The sequence below is a fragment of the Protopterus annectens genome, chromosome 1.part1 (assembly GCF_019279795.1).
Source record: "Protopterus annectens isolate FY-2018-M chromosome 1.part1, PAN1.0, whole genome shotgun sequence".
In the NCBI taxonomy this organism is placed as follows: domain Eukaryota; kingdom Metazoa; phylum Chordata; order Ceratodontiformes; family Protopteridae; genus Protopterus; species Protopterus annectens.
In genome coordinates this window covers 1572644806-1572667931 of record NC_056726.1, presented here as the reverse complement: position 1 = coordinate 1572667931, position 23126 = coordinate 1572644806, and the positions used below count along the sequence as shown (strand labels likewise).

General features: G+C 44.3%; 1 protein-coding gene across 2 annotated transcripts in view; it reads left to right on the top strand.

Annotated features, from left to right (window-relative positions):
• The window catches only part of MAPK7 (mitogen-activated protein kinase 7), a 735466-nt gene that overhangs the window by 67213 nt on the left and 645127 nt on the right, over positions 1-23126 (top strand). The gene's annotated exons all lie outside the window — the stretch shown is intronic.

The following is a 23126-nucleotide window of genomic DNA, read 5'->3' as shown; positions in this document are numbered from 1 at the left end:
CCACATTATCAGCTGGGACTTGACTGTAACATGTGGTGTTCAGTGTATGAGACACTGCAAAGTGACACAGGCTGAAGGAGGGGGGAGTGTCAGCATGGCACACCAGTGCACTGCAGCAGAGATCCTAAGGATGCTAAGAATGGCTGTATCTGCACATAGGTTCAGGAACTGTGGCAGACATAACCCTACCCCCACAGCAATAGTGCCGGCAGTGTGTGAACACCAAGGGATGTGCACAGGAGTAGACCTTGCAATCATGCAGATTAGGGGGATGTGTAGGGCAGACTGAACATACACTGGCAAATGTAGATGGCCCTTGCTAGTATTCCCCTGCCAAGAGTAGTGACTGCTGTAGTACATGTAACAAAAGGTACAACAAACCATCATAAGGGTGTGCACACACATGCCCACACAGAGTGTATGCATCGTGGTCAGTATCCGCACACCTAACACATTCTGTAGACACTGCATGTGAAAGTACAGGACATGTCACATATCGGGCTCATGTACTGTTACTATATGCGATGATGTAGTCCCATGGCAGATCAAGGATGGGTGCGTCATATCAATAAGGGTTGTGTACATCCCCCGTAGCCATGGTATGCTCTGATGGTTGCCAGTGTAATAGTATTGTATTGGTCCTACATGGTCCGCTGATGTTGAGAGCTGTAACTCGGACATCAGGCATTCACAAATTACATCTGTCCACATATCATCCTAGGTATGTATTGCAGACAAACTTAGGGGCTATGAGCATTAAAGCTGACATGACTTGCACAGTACTACACATTCAGCATTGGGTTGTACACCTGTGAGGTGTGGTGCACAGTACATGACAGGGTGCAGAACAGGTGCACAGCAATACTGTGTACATGAGTGCAGTGTTATCCAGGGAAAGGGGTATCACCTAGTAACACAGCACATGAATCACACACATGTATACTGTTGCTAGCCTGGATTGACTATAGCTGCCCTACATGTTGTTGCGTACCATATGTTATGCATGTTGACAGATGGGTAATAGGAGAAGTGTATGTACTTTCATTGTGCAGCCTCACCTGTGTGTGTGTGTGTGTGTGTGTGTGTGTGTGTGTGTGTGTGTGTCCTGGTAGGTAGTTCATTTGTAGGGTCACTGTGGTGAAGTGGAGGGAGGTTGATGCATATAGGATGCGTGTGTGTATGTCTGTGTGTTTGTGTAGGTGGCCATGTATGCAGTACCTCTCTTTGGGATCATGCAGTACATGGACATGAACTGCCACATTACCCACCAGGAATACTTATCATGTATGTAATCACAGGACAGCTGATAGTATAATAAGGTCTGTAGCATGGAACAGGCATTGAGAGGGAAGGTAGACACCAGGTATACCCTTAATATCGCATTCAGCAGAGAGGCAACTGACAAACCACGTATGCAGCACTTCAGATGCATTGGGGCGGCACTAGTCAACACCAGGGAGTGTATCCATATATTACAGTTGTCACATGATAGGCTTATTTGAGTAGCATATCTGATATGTACTGAGCAATACATACATATGACACACCAGAGTGTGATTTGGAGTGAACATAGTAGCCCACACATATGGGGCCATGCTCATGATGTCCGGACGTACACGGTGTGAACACTCAATGGCAGCAGTGAGGCCATCTAAAACCACTACACACAGGTCAGGCGGGTAATTTAGTAACAGGTCTTGTGTTGTGATCACTTGTCTAGGCATTTAGAAGACTGATATGTTAATGAGTGGTATCAATGTGTGTATGTCACCAAGTGTGATGCAGGATGGGGAACACAAAGAAATATACGTGGGACTGTCTGTAAAGTCACAGACAGGTAGGTATTACGGTGGTACGTGTGTGTGTGTACTGTTAGGCAATGCTGTGCAGGTTTTAAAGTGCATTTATCATTTTCCCCCACAGGTGGCGAGGTAGGTCAGGGTCCCTCCTGCATGCAGTCTGATGTTGGTGTCCATACAGACACTGAAGGCGGTGATAGTACTGTTGAGGCACAGGTGGGGTTGTCAGGGGCCAAAACAGAGCCAACATTTGGCATCCCCCTTTTAGTCACCCCAACCCCGCACACAGTTTCAGTGCCTGTACATACCCCATCACCAGTGGCCATAGCGGAGGGACAGCTGGTGTTTGGCAGTGCACAGGAAAATGTGGTAAACATGCCTACTGTGTCTGGTCTCAGCAGGCATAGCTGGATGTCCGGCAGGGCACCACATAGGCAGATGTCCCAGGGTGCCCGTGGTAGGGCTGCTGGTCATCATGCCCCTGGCAAACGCGACACAGCTGGTACCAGCAGGCGCATGTTTCAGGCTGTCATGGCGGCACAAGCACATATAGAATGTTACACCAGACAGAGCCTGAGGCTGCAGAGGGCTGCTCTCACATCTGCAAGTGACAACACCCGTGAACTGGCTGGTGCCATCCGTGCATTAACTGAGTTCATGGATAGATGGTCTTTTGAGATGATGGCCCTCATCGACCGTGGCCTGTCTGTGCTTGCACGTGTGGTGGGAGTGCGGCGACTGCTCTGTGGACGTAGGCCAGCAACATAAACAGCTGGCAGTCAACATGGGTATTCTAGGACACCAAGGGGCTCCCATAGTGGCAGTACCAGCCCTGGCACTGCGGGGGCGCTGTCCACACCAGGCCACAAGCATGCCCTGGCCAGTCCCAGAAGGGACCTGGTTCCAGCGGACATATGTCATCGTCAGGTGAGAGCAGCACATCAAGGCCTATACCTGGATGTGCCCATGGAACCCCTAGCAGGCACAGTCCATGTGTCCGTGGCCGGAGGCAGTGAACTGCACACCCTGCTAGATATGGTCTGTAGCTGTCCATAGACACCTGTGTAGGACAGCCACATGGCAAAACTGTGTGCATGCATACCCACACACTGTACAAACACACCTAGGACAAACCATACCTATGCACGTCACATCAGTATGCCTAATTCACCTCTGTACACCCCTCACCCACACACATGGTGTCAAATGTATGGCCTACCCTCTGCCTCTGGCAAACCAACAACACACTCTGTGCATATGATAATACCTGTGCCACATCCCTGTCATCCATACCATCGATGTAGGGACAGGCTAATAGGTTCTGATGCACACGGTGACTGTACTACAGTGTACCACAATACTGCAGTGTAACATGTTGTAAGGAGTAAAGTGTAATGCATATATGTCAGGTAGTGTAGCCATCCAGCAATGATGCATTATAGCTGTTAGTAACACTGGTTGATTATGGTCTCTATAATGTTATCCATTTGTGTTGTAGGTGTACATGTGTCAGCATGAGGATGGTCTGCAGTCATACTTCACAACTGGGTATGGCACTGTGGTGACACCATGGCTGTGACATATCTGGTGTACAGTTGAACACGTCACAGGTTTAACAGTTACTGCCTGTGCCACATGAGACAGTTGACCCGCTGGGGTGTGTATAATCTGCAACTTGATGTAGACCATCCACATACATGCGCACACTTACTTGGCAACACTGGGACTAGACCCTTACCTAGGTATGTAGTGATACTGAAGTGTGTGGCTTCCATTGCACACACCACACAGCGTTTAGGGTGAGGTGTGTTCCAGGTTACATGCAGAACATTCCCAGACATGTACAGTATGCTAATGGGGGATGTAATGGGTGTATATGGACAATAAATAGTGTGACATACCTTCATGTACACATCAACAGACGCATAACCAGCAGAGAGACATCCGAGAGACCTAGGCCTATTGCTGCTAACTAACTTGACCATGTGTCCAGTGTGTTACAGGTAGGCTGCACACAGCACATGCATAACTGACCTGGACTGTGGTATCTGTTACTTGTATGGTTGATGGTGACAGTGGTAACCATAACGTGGTACATGGGACATATACCAGGTGTACCTTGGTGTAATGACAGTGTACACAGCACCCGCATCCTTCAGTGGGTATTGTACTCCCTGAAACTCATGATGATACTCTTGACATACCCACCATCACACATTGGCCATGACTGCGATACAACCCATTGTAGATCCCAACAGTGGTACTACAGGGATATGCATCTAATGCACATGCCACACACATAGTAGGGTGTTTCATTGTCATGCCTAACTTTTGGGCAGCAACAACACTATTTGTACTACTGTTTGGCAATGGGTATTGTAATAGGAGTATGTTGCCTCAGAATGCTGTACCCTACAGATAAACGGACATGCACACACTTGCCAGAACACAATGGGTATTCCCATGCCTATCAGCCCATTTGTACAACACTGTTGTGATGGTACTGCAAGGCTCCTGTAGCCAGTATGGAGAAGAGCTTAACAGGGTACATGTAATATCCCATACAGCAGCAGCCACAACTGGCCATGGCAATGGATGTTGTGGTTGTGAAGGCCCTCATGTAATTCCCATGTACAGGTGTGCTAACACACTGACACTGCTGTATTCAGTCATGCACATGTACAATGTGTCAGTACTGGGGTGCTTCGCTGCAGGTGGTCATAACTGTATACCTAGCTAGTGTTCAAGGAGAGATGGGTTGTGTAGAGGTTGTGTGTGTACAGTGGTATCCTGCCACCTGCCATGTGGCAGCAGGCAGTCTATCAACAGACACTACTGTGGTGACCCTCAGGGTGAGTGTGACATGCATCAGCCATTCCTCCAGGTGCCCTCCTACACATGACCACTGAGGTGATCAAGTTGACATGCATGCAACATGCATTACAACACATGGTTGTTGTCTGTGATGGAGACCTGTACCCAAGCATGTTCTGTTGACTGTGGTAGTGTAGTGGAGGTACCCGTGGCATGTGGTGGTACAGGGTGTTATCTTCAGGATGTGCCTATTCTTACACAGCTGGGCAGACATGTCCATTTCAATCAAGCTTATGATGCCTGTATATATCCCAGCTGGATACCTACCATCTGCACATCTGTACAGGCACTGACAGTCATCAACTTGGCAGGTAGCTATGCAGTAGGATTAATGTTTTGACAGACGTTTGGCAACAATATGTATGCCATACCTACATGTCAGGAACCCTCTCTATCATGTGCTGTACAGGTGGTAGTCTACAGTTTCATTCCACATGTCAGATCATTACCCAGTAGGGGTTATATACTGTGACACAGCTCACACACCAGGGATACAGCAGGGAGGCCTCAGAGTCCAGCTATGCCTGCAGGTGTGCCTGTTGTCAGTACTTCATCTAACACTATACTGTTGCCTTGGTAGGCACTGTCAACAGTAGTACCGCCATGATACACTACATGCCAGTGTGACAGCACATACCCTTAGCTACTACCCCTGTATGTAACAGGCACACAGATAACAGTGCTGTACAGGCCTCGTATACGTCTGTGTCCCACACATGACACTCCCACCCCTTGCTCCTGTAATTACAGCACATAGGCGCCTATATTGTACATGGCATTACATACACTTATTACAGATGTCATTACTCTGCTGTGTTATCAGACTGGGTGATGTGAACTAGTTACCATGGCTAAGCCATGCTTAGCAGGTATTAACATTTCTGCAATATAACAGCTAAGCTGATTTGCGCACTGGTAAGCGAAGCCTACATTGTGTAAGCGCCCATACGTATACCCGTAGCTTAGCACCATTTAGCTTCACGCAGACCCGCGCAAACGTGCTTAAAGCTGCTCAAAACTGCCTTAACCACTCTGTATTTGACAGCCCTTGTTCTGCCCAGCAACAAAATGAACAGCCTTTGCAGGGCTTGAACCCAGGACCCTGTACACTAAAGTCACAACACTTCACCACTACACCATGGCCACTGTGAAAACAGCTTTTGCTTTTCCAATATGTCTGTCAGTACACATATTGATTAGTATTGAACAGTTGCCTTTACTTCCACAATTATGTAGTATTTGTTGTTTATATGACTGTTGCATCACATATGTTTTATCATGTACACATAGCAGATAGTGATATACATGTGATAGGAGTTGTCTCCACAGATGTGTTTGGGAGGTCACATCTGCTTTTAACGTGCACCATTGGCCACAGACAGACACCCTAAGGACATTATAGTACAGTACCACTGCTAGCACAGTAATGATCCTGTGGACTACAGCAGAGGTATGGCCAATAAATGTGGACAGTCTGACACTCTGGTCAGTCCAGAGGTATACACATAACCCCTTAGTGCAAGACGTGGACCAAGCCTGACATTGTGGATGTTAACAGCTATGTAGACGGGTATATCACGTAAACACTGGTATACATTTGACTCCATAGGTTATGCATTCACACACCCGTTTGTCCTGACACATCCTAATCAGTGGTACAGAGGTGCCATGGCCACGTACTACCCACTAGTTAGTGACGTACCTTTGTACAGCATCCCACTGCTTTGTCCAACATACATGACTGTGACTTGGCAGCAGTATATCTGGCAAGTATATGGACATAAAATCACACTGGGGAAGTACACTAAGCTGCTAGACATGTAACAAAGCACTGTGCAGGCTACAGGCAGACTGCCACAATACTGGCTTATATTTCTTATGGGGGAATACACATGTACCTGCATATATAACGGGCTCTACAGGTGTGTCACAGCACAGAGTAACAGACACCTGTGTGAACATGCATAACCACAACCAATGTGAACACAGCCACATATGGTAGCTAGTGTAACAAAGCACTGTGCAGGCTACAGGCAGACTGCCACAATACTGGCTTATATTTCTTATGGGGGAATACACATGTACCTGCATATATAACAGGCTCTACAGGTATGTCACAGCACAGAGTAACAGACACCTGTGTGAACATGCATAACCACAACCAATGTGAACACAGCCACATATGGTAGCTAGTGTAATATTACAATATATGGACTATCTGATCAACAACATCCTCATATGTGCCACTCGCGCACTAACCCTACATATACTGGGCCACTACACAGTGTGGTCTGCTGCCTGTCTGTGGTATGGGACATGTGTGTGTTTGGCCTACAAACATGTAAGCCGATAGGGTAACATATAGTGGAGCAGCATGTAACATCAGATAGAACAGGACCAAGAACAATGACATCTACTACAGTCTGTACACAGGCCAGGGTACATAGTCACAATACACACACTGTTGACAATCACCATAAGTACACAGATCTGTACAAACAACCACTGAATGCTGAGGCTGTGTCCTCAAAGATGATCCCTTCTGTACATAACTTGTGTCGTAGTCTGATATCTCACTGGCTTATCAGATATGATGTCAATAACATTATGGTGTACAGAACGTATGCACCTCTTAATGCATGACATATGTACACAGGTTGCCAGAATTGTGGCTGGAGGCACAAACACAGGGCCAGTATTGACATGTTGTGATAACCTTATACATTTACTGTTGTAACCAGGTTTGTTGTGACATACGATCTATGAGGGATATGAAGTCTGTAACACTCATGTCTGTCACCATGTACTGTCTGCAGTCCTCACACTATGCTTCTGCAGTTCACAGTTAGGCTCTGTGAGTAACACAAGAAACAAAGGGCACCACACACTGCCCAGTCTGCAGATGACCCTACAGATGGGGTCTCCGCAGAAACATAGCATGTCATGACGGGTATTAAAACATGTAGACCAGCCATATCAACACACACCCTGTTAAACCAGCATTACTCCAAATGCAGAATAATGACACTTACATTCTGTTGTCATGTCGGGCACATCCCCCTCCTGTGTGTTGGCCTGTTCCCACAGTGTATGTTGTTAGAGGTAAATCCCCAATCCATCTGTGATGCTGTTTGCCAAACAACAGATCTAGGTCCTGCTCACAGTGAATGAAAAGGCCCAACACCAACATGATAATGTTCCTAGATATTGGAATGTGTTTCCATGCAATTGGCTGTGGGAATGTTACCACAGCCGTTCCACATGCAATCAGCTAGAGGAGGGCTGCAATTTGTGCAGAGGCCATCAGCTGATTAAGAGCATCACTTACAAAACACATGCTGCTGCCTAAGCAAAGCAGGTGTACGTCTCCATATCCACCACAGAGGGAGTGAGATAGACAGAGGCAAAGACAGGTTTTACTCTCCCACCCCTCCCTGACCTAAGCATGTTTGTGTCACGCACACAGTACAGTGTCACACCCCTGACTATGTATTGCTATCACATGTCTTTGCAGTTATTGGATGCGACACACAGCTTACATGTTGAGGAGCTCTCCAAACGTATATGTGATGGTGAGTGACATCTGCAACAGTGATACGGTAGCGATACAGTAGGTGTAGTACATGTGCCTGTCCACATGAACAGGTGTTGGCGTCAACGCAGCCACATTCTGTCAGGGACCCGCACACATCGACACACTGGAAGGGTCAGGAATACACCTCCTCACTAGTCTGCCACAATATAGTACTGTGTAGGTATCCCAGGTTATTCGGAGGTTATATGGGCAAAGGGTATGAGGAGGTGTCTGGCATCAGACAGCATGCTTCAGTATGCCAATGGGGGTTGTATTGAGTCAAAAGCATCGTACACCACACAGACACAGGGTGCCAGTACTGGCATGCATAGGTGCATTGCTTCATGGGTGTGTAGTGGTTGACTGTGCCAGGCGGCTATACAAGGCTAGGTGATGGGTATACCTTGGCATTAGGCCACATGACAATGGTCTGCAGTGTGGCTCAGGGGTGTAGCGTCTGGATTGGCCCACACAGGTGGGTATTGTATTCGCTATAGAGTCACCTGGGTAACTATTGTATGTGGCCATTGCTGTGCATTGCTTGCCATGTATGTGTTCTTTAGTCCATGACATGGACTGGTGGCTGGGATGTGCACACATCCCACATGTATATACAGTGACATGTGGAACTGTACCTGGGGTGTCTGGCCCATGTTATGTACACAGATTATCATAGTCAGATGTGCCAGTCCTGGCCTCATGTGGCGGGAACAGGTAATGGACAGCAGGTTGACCCTGCATCTACATTGATAGCATGATACAGGTATTCCCTGGTGTCAGTGGCATCTGTCCATGTGGGTCGCATTTGATGGCACCACAGGTGTTGTAGGTGTCCAGTGGGGAACATAGTGAAGGCACCACAGGTATTGCAGGTGTCCAGTGGGGAATATAGTGAAGGTGCACTGTCTGCATATACATGCCTATTGTATTGATGGACAGGGTGCCATGCCCTCTGTAGTCCACTGCAGTCACACCATGGTTACTATCTGTGGGCAATATACATGGTACTATCACCATAGTGGTTGCCTAGGCAAGTGTGTCTGTGTATGAGGCATGGGTTGAGAGTGTTCTCTGGGTAATACAATGGTTGCTAACTGTGTTTGCCAGGCCTTGATGTCACATGTAGGGGTATGGATTGGCACCCCAGCCTCTCTGCCATTTTACATTTGTTATCCTTGTAAGGTGGACATTGTGACATATAATAGGGCCACCATATAAGAAATTTGCAAAACCCGCTCCACAATGAGTCCAGGTGTTGCACACACAGCCACCTCCCACACAGGATACGAATGACAAACACAGACACACACTTGACATGTCTGGGATTAGAACTCCTACATAACTAGTGTATTACACTACAGCAATACGCAGTTATAGGATGCACCATGGAGATTACTGGTGTACTCCTTCCCCAAAGGTGTATTTCACAGTGAATAACATCAGCAGCCTTGCCAAAGCAGGGCATTTGATCTGTAGTGAGTATGACTAGCCTAAAAAGCATTGCTCCCTACACAGACATAGAAGCACACACACAAACCTCCACACTTGTCATGTGTGGGAATAAACCCCCTACCAGAGTACTATATCACACTACAGCATTACCCTGTTATAGGACTCACCACGGAGATTACTGGGCTACACCTTTCCCAAAGGTGTATGTCACAGTGAATGACATCAGCAGCCTTGCCAAAGTAGGGCATTTGATCTGTAGTGAGTGTGGCTAGCCTAAAAAGCATTGCTCCCTACACACACACACACACACACACACACACACACACACACACACACACACAGTTGCCATGTCTGGGATTAGAACTCCTACCTAACTAGGTTATCACACTACAACAGTACTCAGTTATAGGACGTGCCATTGCGATTACTGGGCTACACCTTTCCCAAAGGTTTATTTCACAGTGAATGACATCAGTAGCCTTGCCAAAGTAGGACATTTGAATTGTAGTGAGCGTGACTAGCGTAAAAAGCATTGCTCCCTACACACACACACACACACACACACACACACACACACACACACACGCACACACATGCCATGTCTGGGATTAGAACTCTTGCCTAACTAGTTTATCACGCTACAGCATTACACAGTCTTGGGATGCTCCACAGAGATTACTGGGCTACTCCATCCACAAAGGTGCATTTCAAAGTGGATGACATCAGCAGGCTTGTCATAGTAGGGCTATGGGGAGGGCAGTGTGTGTGCATGGACCATAACCCATTCATCTAGTGGTTGACACACCACATGCAGGGTTCTATTCCGCAGGTACGTGTATATAGCTGCTAGATGGCTACTGCCTTGTACAGTCATTGCACAGCTAGCTCTTGCACCACATGGTCTGTAATGCTGATGGTACCAGTGGCTAATCTCTACAGTGAGTGACATTTACACATCATGTGGTTGTAGCCATTTGGCTGTGTGCTGGGTGGGACAGGCCTCATGATGGATGGCTCTTTGTCATAGTCACACTCTTCCACACATCTATGTATGTCTACGTTTGGCTTATTTTAGTGTGTTGTCCTTGGATTTATGTCTGTATTCCTGTCCACTGTTTGTGCAAAGCATGACTGGTGCATTCTGAGCAGTGTATGCACTAAAATCTGCAACAGTCAGATATGTATGGTCCACAGTTGTTTGCAGACATGGGCTTCATTTGTTGGTGTGTGAGCCTGCCCAGTATGCCCTTCTGTATTGAATGTGTGGATCCATTCCAGGTAGTTTGTACTCCAGTCCAGACCTTTGTGTTGTACACGTACAGGTAGCAAACTGTTTTTGCAGGGTATCCGTAGATCAGTTGGCAATATGGGGACAAACTGTGCATGGGATAGTGTGTACTGTAGATGATTGTGTCTGTGCTGCTTCTGCTACATGGTACTGGTGTTAGCAGAGATATTCAGACATGTGTACTGTTATACACTGTGATGTTTTATGTCTTCAGTTACTGTCAGGTGGACATCTTGCTCACAGTGGTATCGTGGGGAACAAGGGTGAATGCAGCTCTGTCCGGTATTGTGGGCAGACCCCTACATATTCATGGCAAGTTATGCCATTCTGGTGGGGGAGCTGCAGATACCTGCTGCTGGGTCTGTGTATCCGGTTCAGCACATTGGTACAGTGCTAGCAGAGGATCCCATACTTGTACATCCATCAACATGACAGTATGGCCTTATCTTGCCGTGGCAATATCTCCCAGCTGTACAGATTCACGCAGGTTACCTAGAGGGAGGGACCATGGGTCAGGACATTACCCCTATTGCGGTGTGCGGCAGGTTTGTAGCGACCCATTTATGTGTTTGCAGCCAGAGATAGTGTGTGCACACAGCTGTGTATCGGACCTTGCACATTCCATGCTCCCATCCCCCCCTATTATTCTGTCCTCTTCCATGCATTATGCATGCATTCTGTGATACTTCCCAAAGGTTATCACCTCATCACAGCTGTGTTTTCGTGTTGGTCCACAGTTTATGCACTGGGACACACTGGTTTGTCCACATGGCCTTGCATATGGGTTATGTGGAGTGTGTTATGTTGTTATTTCGGTGTCTATGACATAACATGCATTGGCAGTACGTGTGAGAGTCAGGCCTTTGGCAGAGGCTTGTAGACCATTTGGTGGTGATGCGGGCCAGCTGTGGCAGGTCATTGCACTCTGTCAGTCCTACAGTCCCAGACCGCCACACAGTTTATTCCTCTGGGGTGACAGGTTAGGTGTTCATGCCAATACTTTCTATCAGTATTGATCAGGTGGTGTGGATGCTGGCAGGGTGCTACCTACAGCTAGGGACACACCTGCATGGGGCACCTACACTGCATGCTGCATTCTAGTTGCTATTGCCATGTACAGGTGGAGGTCCATATTGTACTCATTCCCAACAGCAGGGATATGACCAGAGAGGTACTTGTGGCTGTTGTTTGGGTGAGCTGGGTGCATGTGTGCTATGGACACTACTTGCATCTGACTCGCCGATATGCATGGGGCATTCCAGTTATGGTGGCATGTGCAGGTATGTTTCCCAGTACATCATTCCTACCACCTTTCTGATTTTCAAGTGTTCGGGCAGACAATAGCGGTATTCCCTACTACAGGCCCAGATAATGTGATGCATACCTGTATGTACAATTCCAAGGGTATGTCCATTTCACAGTTGCACATTATATACTCTATGTCTGGGGTACTTTGCCCTGTGTACTGATTGTATATCTAGCCCAACAGCCATGCCATGTCAGTCTTTCAGATGGTGACACATGTATTACCACCATACATTTACAGTGGCTTACTGCTAGCATGTGTTATACTGGTGGGAATTGTCTTCAGCACTGCAGTTGTGAGGACTTGGCCCTGTCATCAGCAGTAGTAGGCAATGACTACCAGGTCATACCTCAACATGCATACATACCGACCACTCTCACACAGTATGAAACACATACCAACCTGACACACATACCTGCATAGTGTACAAATGCTACAATCTATCCTGCTACCTTGGCCACGTCTGGGCATCTGTGCTCCAGTGGTATTATACCTACACATACATGTTACTACATTTCTACATAGGATTGGGGGAAGCAAACCTGACTGTTACTACATGTCTACATCAGATTGGGGGGGGTAGGCTCACCAGACCGGTACTGCATTTCTGTATAGGATTGGGGGAGCACACCTGACTGTTACTACATGCGTACATAGGATTGGGGGGGCACACCGGACTGTTACTACATGTCTACATAGGCTATGGGGGGCACACTTGACTGTTTCTACATTGCTACACAGGATTGGGGGGTGCACAGCTGACACACATTTGCTATGACTGTACTGGTATGTCAGGTACTCCATTTCATTCTGTTTCTAACCTATCATGCTGACTAGAGGCATGTCAGTATACTACAGGTCTTATGTTTGATTGACCTACATATTAGTTTCTGATTTCCTACCATTCAAAACTAACATCACACTGCCTGAACTGATGTGGTCTGTCTGTGTAGGCCTGGGGGGGGGCTACCCATAGGCATCATTCAGTGGCCTTAGCACAGCCTTTGTTTGTGTTTGTCTACACCTGTCCTGCCAGCTGTGACTGTTGTTGGGTATGTGAACCTCCCTGAATGGCATGTGTGTGTCATATGGACACACATGTGGCTCAGCACATTTCCTGCTGTGGGTTTCGTCAACATGTGTAGTACTGGCTACTGTGGTGACACCCTGTATTTGTTACAGAGCTCATGCTGCCACTATAGGTGTCTACTATTTGCTGACATCCCATTAAGCCACCAGATTCCCTTGCATGCTCACATCCATACCATAGATAAAAGTAACAACACATACTACTCCAATCGGCAGTCGGTAAGGGGAGTGACTTACCTTGTTGGTGTGCCAGTATTGAGGATGGTGCTGGGGGCTGTCTATGTCGGATGCTCATAGTACACTCCCTATACATAGTTGAGCACAGGTAGGGTAATGTTTGGCATCCCCTTTACTGTATGTGCGTGTCAGCGAGAGGGGTCATTCCCTGGGTCCCTTTTATGTCAGTGTATGTGCTATGCGTTGTCTCTTTGCCAAGGCCATGGCATATTGGGCATGCTTCCATCTGCCTACTGGGGCAGGCTCAGGTTGTTCCTCTGAGTCACTCTGTGCCTGTGCAGGCCTTGGCATTGGTGGGGGGCTGTGTGGCCCTGCCCCTTGCTGTTCCTGCTGCAGCTGTTTCCACAGGATTATATTGTGTAGCGTGGCACATATGATCATTTGGGTACATGTAGCTGGTGAGTACTGCAAGGCTCCACCAGATGTGTCCAGGCACCGGAAATGTGACTTGAGCATCCCAAACACACGTTCTGTTATGATCCTGGTCTGTGCGTGTGTCTCATTATGGCATTCTTGTTCGGGTGTGTGTGCATTTCTGATGGGTGTCATCAGCCACAGCTCCAGTGCGTAACCAGCATCCCCCACTGGGTGACCGTAAGGGATGTCCCCACTGGCAAATCACTGGTACAGCTGCGTCAGATGCCAGATGTGGGAATCATGATAGCTTCCAGGGCAGCCAGTACACGCATTCATTATAATGCCCTGGGCATCACACATGACCTGGCAGTTGATGGAGGGGAAGCCCTTGCAGTTGATGTAGACCCTGCCACGTTCACCGGGTGGTGCTTTGATGCATATGTGCGTACAGTCTATAGCATTCACCACCTCAGGGTATTCTGCTATTTGGTGGAAGAGATGCATATTGCTGGCCAACACCTCACGGGTGTTGAGGAAATATACGTGCTCACTGGCATGTGCTGACATGGCATCCAGGAACTGGTGGAATACTCTGGATGCAGATGCCTGTGAGATCCCCATGATATCCCCAGTTGGGCTTTGGGAGGTACCTGTGGCTAGTATTCCTATGCCTCTACATACCTTGGTATCCATTGGGATGGGTTCCCCTCTGTTTGTCCTGTGTGTCAGGCATGACCGGCACAGCTCAACAGTTTGCTGTAGGAGTTCCCTGTCCACCCTATAATGCTCCACTATCTCCAGCTCATATAGCCCTGGTAGGTTACCCTGGGTCTGTACACCCTTCTCCGTCTCCTCACTGTGGGTTGATTGACAGCATTCTCATCCTCACCACCCTCAGCCTCTTCCATATGTTGATGTGTGATAACTGCTGCAGCCCCTATCATTCTGTTGTTTCTGTTTGTTAAAATTTCCCCGCTTGTATACACCTGTGGTGTAGAGTATGTGGGAAAAAACAGAGAGAAAGGTGTTTGCATAGTTTTATAGTAGTGTTCTGGGCTGGTCTGCTGCCTGTGCAATTGACTGATTCTGATACATTTCACCTGCCAGCTATGCTAGTTCTCCTAGATTACCTTCCTACTGCTGTTTTCCCTTCCCATTGCCTTCCTGTTTAAGCCCAGGAACACGCCTTGCAAACAGAGTGCTCAAATGTGCACAGAGCTGCTATTTACTGGTTTACTTTTTGTTTGTTTCTTTAAAACACACACATGCATAGGCAATGTAAAGAGTGCTAGGCAGCCTCAGACACACCCCCTTGCTTAGCTGTGCTAAGCTAAGGGCAAACCCGAGCCCCAGGGCTCCAATCCACTTACAGTATCTGACACACACCCCTATGATGTCCGCTAACTCCTAGGCTTGCACCAAGCTTTTCCTGCTCTTACACTGTTGGGTGCTGACTAGCATGCAGGGAACATCTGGGATTCAGTATCATTCCCCTCATTTGCATAGGATTGCCTGCTGATGCATAGTTACATGTCCCACACTGAGCCTCCCCCCTTAGCAATCACTATCCACTGGCCATGTTGTCTTCTGTCTGCCATTGAGTATAATGGCACAGTAGTGATTTTGGTTAGAATGCTTATTTTAGTGTTTTTTTTCTTATTTTCCGCCCGTTCCTGTTTGCGCGCCGCTGCCCTATGCTTAAACAGCCGAGATTGGCTCAAAAAAAAAAAAAAAAAAAAGTTGATTTTTTTTTTATTTTTGCAACTGTTTTGCATGCCAATGGCCTTATAGTTGGCCTTTGGCATGCTTTCTACACAATATCCACCCTTTATTTGGAGCTGTCATGGCTCATTTTGTAGTTTGCAGAAGTGTACTCCTTTACTGGCGGAGTAAATTTCTGCTGATTACACTAGTCCTGCACGGCCGGTTTCCAGCTTCCTGGATCACAAATTCCCCTCATTTGCATGGATTTCTCCTGCAAATGGGTTAATTTGCATACAGGGGCCGAGTCCATGCAGGACTAGTGCAGGAGCGCTCGTGCACGTCCCCACGGCTTATTCCTGGATTGCACGGCAGACATATTGCCTCCTGCACGCCGTGCAGGGCTTATTGAATCTGGAGGATTGTGTCTGCTACTGCACTGAAACTGAGAGATAACATCTTTTGTTTATGGCCCAGCAATTATAAAAGAAAAATAATTTCAGCTATATTTTCTTAAAGTTTTGCAGATCTGTTCTAGTTCCCACTGTTTAAAACATGTACATTTACACAGTTAAAATAGTTTATATACATTTCTGTTCTAAGCCAGCAGGGCATGCTGTGGTTAATTTTAGCTCAGTTCTTTACACACACGTTTGTATAAATTATATCAGTATTCACAGATGACATATAACTGTTTACAAAATTCCAGCTAGATGGGCTGGCAGTATTTCCCTTTGTCACAGTGAGGTATTGTATTTTGCACAAATGAGCTTCTAATTAAAGCATTTGCTGCAGTGGTATAGCCCAAATAGGCAGATGCACTCTATAGAATCTAACCCAAAGTGTGGGTCGCAAGCTGGTTTTGGGTGGGTCGCGTATGCCTCTTAAGCATACCTCATTATGAGGAATGCTCCTCATTTGGGATCTTAAAAAGTTCATGTTCCTCAAAGTTCCACATTGAAAGGGTCTGTTACACATTGTGTTAATTTTTTTAACTGACATTTATATTAAATAGAGCTGAATCATGTTATTTCATTACCATCCTATGAGCTTCCTAGTTGAATTTGTTAATAAGCTGTTAGTAAGCCACATTTTGCCCATTTGTTTCACACAGGTTCCGTTTAAATATTAAACAGACTCTCGAAGACTCGGTGGGAGATTGAAAAAAAAAAGTTCAGTTGTTTACAGATGCAGCCCACCCACGAGTTGTGGTACTGTGGTAGACAACCAACAAAGATATTGCATTAACTCGACAATGAACCCGGGCCTTGAGAGAACTGTTTGCATATTAAGTACAGTTCAAGAACCATGTCTTGTAGTGGAGATTAATGTTAAAGCTTAGAAGTACTGAAGTGTTGACAGGAAGTAAGAAGGTAGCCATGGTCCCACAGGCAGTTCCATTTGCATGTCCCTGAAAAGTAATCATTTGGTTGCTTTTATTATTGGTTGAGATGACCTTTCTAATGACTTCAGAGTGACTGTTTATCCGGTAAGTGCAGTTTTTAAGAAGACTTTCCTATGGCCAAATGATTTTGAAGAAAGTATATCATTTTTTTTTTTTAGTTTGACTGATATTGGTGAACAGTAAGAGTATGTAGTAGGTTAATAGCTATAACTCTTACTTAACAGCACTTAGCTTTGTGTATGTTTAAGCAGGTATGTTCTTTGTGATTTGATAAGTAAATGAATCTTGACAATTCTTACATTTAATTTATACTCACTGCTGTTATACGAAAATATGATAGACCAGCTTCCTATCTTGGGCTGGTTCTCTGCCTTTCTCTCTTGTCTGTTAAGACAGGCTCTTGCTAACTCACAGAGCTCTCAAGTTCTTTGCTCAAGATAATATATGGGGGGGGCAAAGGTTGCAAAGGCCCAGGACCACTAATACATTGGCCATGATCACAAATACATTTATTTAATTGCAGTTCTGCAAGTCTTACCTTTCAAAATGTTTACACAATGGTAATTAAACATCTTGCTGTATGTTCTTTAAAGTCAGATGTGCCTTCTGTAGTTTTTGTTTACTGTTTTGAGTGCAGATGTCTCTTGCACTCATGTGCTGGCCTTCTTGAAAGTTTTTGCATATTAGCTCTAAGGGCACGTTCACAGTAAAATGTTAATAAATACACAAAGACTGACACTTCAGTGCTATATGTCTTTCTTTATGGACTGCTACTTTGTGAATGATGTATAGGTAGACATACTCCATCCAATACTTATCACTGTATATGCATAGTGCCCATAGCTGTGAGTGTATTTATGCATGTATGATGCATAACCTACCCCCCTTCTGTTGAAAACAGCTTGATAAAAAGCTTTGTGGGTAGTAATGGCTATCGGCAGGGTCAATCTAGGAGTCCGATATGACTTGTAAGACGAGTGTGAGAGTTGAGCAATGTGTATTTATATGTTTATTATTGGAATATCTATATGTCATCTGTGACGTCCCACAGTGGGACAGTAATCGATGAGCCTGAATCCTCACCACTAACACTGGAGAGGGACGTGCACTTGGAATGCAAATGGATACACTCATTATTTCCAGATACAGCTTTCTGCATCAAATACAGTTTCTCTTAGGAGCACACAGGGCACACACTCAGTCCAGGTTCTGGGTGTCTCTGCCTGCCTCTCCCCAGGTCCCCAATAAGGCTCCCCACTGGCACTGTGAAACCAGTGCTTCGTGTCCCTGCCCCACGTAGCGCGCACACACACACACACCTGGGAAAGGCTGGTACAGATTACCCACTCTACCAGCTTTGCCCAGATTATAAAGTAGATTCACTGCCACCAGACAGTTACTATAAGACTCTAAAAAGGGTATCCAGTTATGCTGAGTGAAGTTAATATTAATACAAATGGTAATGTTGACCAAACAGCAAGGCTTTCAGGAGTGGCCAGAATTACCACCAAATAAATATGTGCAAATACTCTGAAAGCTTAAATATTTTCTAAAAAGGACTAGCCACAATGAAAAGTTTAAATATATTTAATAATAAATGGACAAGAAAATACTAAATATATATTTACAGTAAACCACAGAGTTCAAATCACAGGAAATATTGAAAATAACATTGATGGACACAGAATATTTAAAATAACATTGTTTTTCTTTATTTGTACGAGTCTGTGTCCATCAGTCTCTAAACTAAGCTTCACTATATCCCTGACTGAATCTAAAATAATTACTATTCCCTAATAACGTACTTGTTAGAGCAAGGCACAGTGAAATACATACACAGTCTTTCTAGTCAGGTTTCCCAAAACAGAATACTTAATACATAAGAGATTACTCCCTGTAAAATATAATATCCAAGATGGCTTGCAGAATGACCTCATCTGGTCATTTGACTCTGGGTTCTCTCAGTATCCCCCTTTGATGCAGAGACAGGAATTTAGCATAGACCGCTACAATACACATCTAAATGTTTATGGCAGTGCCTGGGGCTTCCCCTCTTTTTACTGAGCTAATGAACAAAGGCTTCTTCCAGACCCACCATCTCCAGTTCTGTTCAGCACTGTGGGGTGCCATTTTAATGATTTAACAGCTCATTTTGCAATGGTTTAACAGCTCATTTACATTTCCCTTATTTTTCTTAAAGTAAGGTAGCTGGTTAACCTCTGCTGTCCCAGTATCCTCTATTAATACATATAAATTTAATTCAGTTGCAATAATACACATTTGTTTATTTTCATTCCAACAGGGTGCACTGTTGATGCATTTTAACACAAGCAAACCTCACAAATATAGTTTCAGCACAAGCATCTGTACAAACCAGTTTTACATACAAGCTACATATAATTATTTGCAAAGTTCCAGGTAGCTGTGCTGACACAAGTCATACATCCACTGCCCTACTTCTCCTGGCATGGCTGGCAGTACCTCCTATCATCACAACATCCACTGAAAGAGTAGTAGTGGAATCAACACCCCAAAGTGCAGCTACTGGACTAGTTACTGCCCTTAGGAAAATTGCAGTTGTGTGAACCATGTTTTTGCTTTTGCTGGATGATTTCTCATTTCTCTGCTGGTGTGTGCTCATGGAGTTGTCATATGTAACTATTGGGTTGTGGGAACAAAAGCTCTCATAGGTAGTAGAGGGTACTTGCCGAACTGAAAAAAATAAGATTTATGTGATTTTTGCCTGCAGTATAGTGAACCTGTTTTTGGCAAGTTAGTATCTGGTGGTTATTGGAAATGACAATTCTTGTGGTCAGGGAGCCAATTTTTCATTGTTATAACAGTGAGAGGTCTTTTTTCAACTAACCAGTCACAGTTGACATCTTAAAACGTGATGATATCCTTGGCAGCTGCAATTTGAATGAACCAGGAACTATTTCATGTCTCGGGTGCATACTGCAGATTAATAGTGTATCAATTAAAATTTTAAAAGTAGTAATGAGATTTTTTTTATTCACCCCTTTCTTTTAAAATACGCATTACTAATGAGTAGTGTGTCATGAAAAATTACTGCTTTTGAAAATGGGTGTCTGCCCATAAAGTTTGGGAACCACTGCTATAGATAAATGCTTTATCTCCTAGACTCGACTTTCGACTCCTTATCTGTCATTTTCCTTTCCCATAAACCCTCTACATATTACATTAATGCAATTTTTACGAGAATGCAATTTTTATTTATTTCTCTAAGTTTAAACTAGGTTTATTTTTTCTGTACTTAGTATTTTGATGCATTGCTGTAGTTTAGTGCATCACATTTATTATTTTCAATTCTGCCATTCATTTTCTCAGTAATTATCATCTGTAATGTATATCAGTTGCATTATTTTATAAAATTGTTATTGTTCTGTGTAGCTTTTCTCTCTGGGCCTCCACTATATATATATATATATATATATATATATATATATATTTTTTTTTTTTTAGTTAGTCCCAGTCATACCTTCCTGATAAATTTAAATAAGAAAGTAAAAAACAGGAGTCACAGCACTCTGCTGCAACTGATGTGGGAAGGAGGAATATACTGAAGGGCTGAAATACAAAAGATAGAGCTAGATAAAAATGGTAGAGGGACAAAAAAATTGAAAAAAAAAAAACAGTTCGGCTAGGTGTACATGGCATGAGTGTAGAACAGCTTGACTAATGAATTGATGAAAATTATCCAACATCTGTATGACGATGCTAAGTTGCATGCTTGAAAGTTGATTTGTTTGGAATTTCCTTTATATTGTCTGATGCATATCTTGCACCTTATAACATGCCAGATCTTTACAGCTATTACTTGTATATCCAGCATTCTGAAGGTAGTAATCTGAGAACAATAAGCTAGCTGGGAGGACAGTATTAGAATTGTACTGACTCAGGGGCATTTAGGTTTGTAAAGGAAGTGATGGGCCAGCTTAATTAAGCTGTCTCATTGTAAGATGTAGATGGAATTCAAACCAGTTTACTTTAAGTGCAGCACACTGTTACATTCTAGTGGGGTGCCTAGAGACAGATTGTGTATTTCTGTTTGCTTGCTGTCTTTATGTAAGTTAATGTATTTTCTCTAAGTTCTTAATTAATGTGGATGAGACCTAGATTTCATTGAACCAACAGCCTCAGTGGCAGTACTGTCCAGTGATTTGTATGTTAAACGTGAAAATGACTTATGCCAAAGGTCAAATTCTTTCATCTCTCATAAACTTTAGGAGAACCTGACCAGAAGGCGTTGAGAAAGATAAGCTAGCCTTTCTTTTCACTTTTTAAGTGATTTTCTGTTTTTTTTTTTCCTCTGGCATATGTTTGTTTAGGGATTCCAGAATATCATTTGGTGTTTTATCAGTGATTATGAAACATTTGAACCTTAGTGACGGTCTCTTTTCCTCATTTAAATGGGAATTTAAAGTTAGTTAGTGGCATGTACCTTCTCCAGAAGTAGCTTAAGAACCATATCACACAGAGATCATTTAGTTTTTTAATTCATTTATTTGCTATGTAGTTAAGTGAATGGGCCTATCTCGGATGCTTTTCAGCCATGATCCTTCAGTTGTTGGCCACTCTTAAAAAAAACTTTGTACCCCTTCCTTCTATGAATCTCAACTTGGTAACCATGTAAGAGAACATATCAACAGACCCTTTTTGGTAATGACTTGGGCCCCAGGTGCAGTTACAATAATACTATACAATGGTAATAGACTGCCATGTGAGTAGTAATTAACATAAAATGAGCGGTTATAATCAATTTCAGTAAGTAAAGCAACAGCAAAAGTTCTACATCAAGTGTGACAGTGTGAAACTGTCGATGAGCAGAGCAACGTGGCTTTTTTTATTTTTAACCATTATCTTTAAAGCATGTAGAGGTAGCTTCGTAAAATAGGTGTTCGTTTAATTCATTTTAAAAATGTCCAGAGACTGTTGCTTAAAACATCTGCTTGCAAGCAGTTCCATATAACTGGGACTAGTTTTATTTTTTAAACAAACATTTTTATTGAATTATCGCTTATAACACATATTGTCAGACATTTATATAAATTAAAACAAACCATATTGACCTATTTTTCAGTTGCAAGCATTATACATCATATGTAATCTTTTATACAGAACATTACGTAGCTCATTCAGTTCCTGCCTTTCCATAAACCTCATTTCTCCTCCAAAACATTATTCTGCGTGTATTGTTCCCGTAACTCCTGTGTTTTTCTATATTCACTACTCTACCATTGGTTTAGATTTTGATTTCCGTTTTCTAGTATTTGCTTTTTTGTTAGCCACCAGGATTAAACTAAGCAAGGCCTTACTATGTCGGGGCTATTTTGATTCTGTATCACAGGTCAAAAAAAATTATTTCTTTAGTTGCACCAGTTTGCTCACCTAGTGTTTCTGGTAGAGTAGTCTGCAGGGAATTTTTAAAGTCTGCCAAGTCGTTACACTCCCAAAAATGTGTTCCCAGTTACGTCTTTCTTATCCATCACATCTCCAGTGTTTGCAGTCTGCCTGAGGAAAAATTCTTTGGAGTCTGCGTGGGGTATAAAAATACCTATTCAGAAACTTCCAAGTAAAAATCCTAAATAGTATATACTTTGCATATTTGAGAGCCATACATACATCCTCCCAGTGTTTCCTTGTGACTTTATCTTCCCAATCCTTTCTAACGTTCTCGGATTGATTATTATAGCTATCATGCAGTATTTTATGTGCCCTTCTAGTTATCCCTTTTCAACAGCAGCTTCTGTTGTGGATTCTACTAAAAAACTGTACCAGTGCAAGTCTTTCACGTAAGATCACCCTATTCTCTGATGTCTGTCCTCGATAGGGCAGGCAATCTCTAGCCTGCAGTTGTATGTATTCTTGGCCTTTTTCTATTCTGTTAGCTTTCCGTCTCTAATAATTTGTCCGAATAGCTTGGTTCCTTTGCCGGTTTTCTCCAGTAGATTCCAGCCCCCTTCTGCCTATTGTCTGTACCCCCTAATTGCAGTCGTCCCCTTCAGCAGAATCTCCTTACTCTG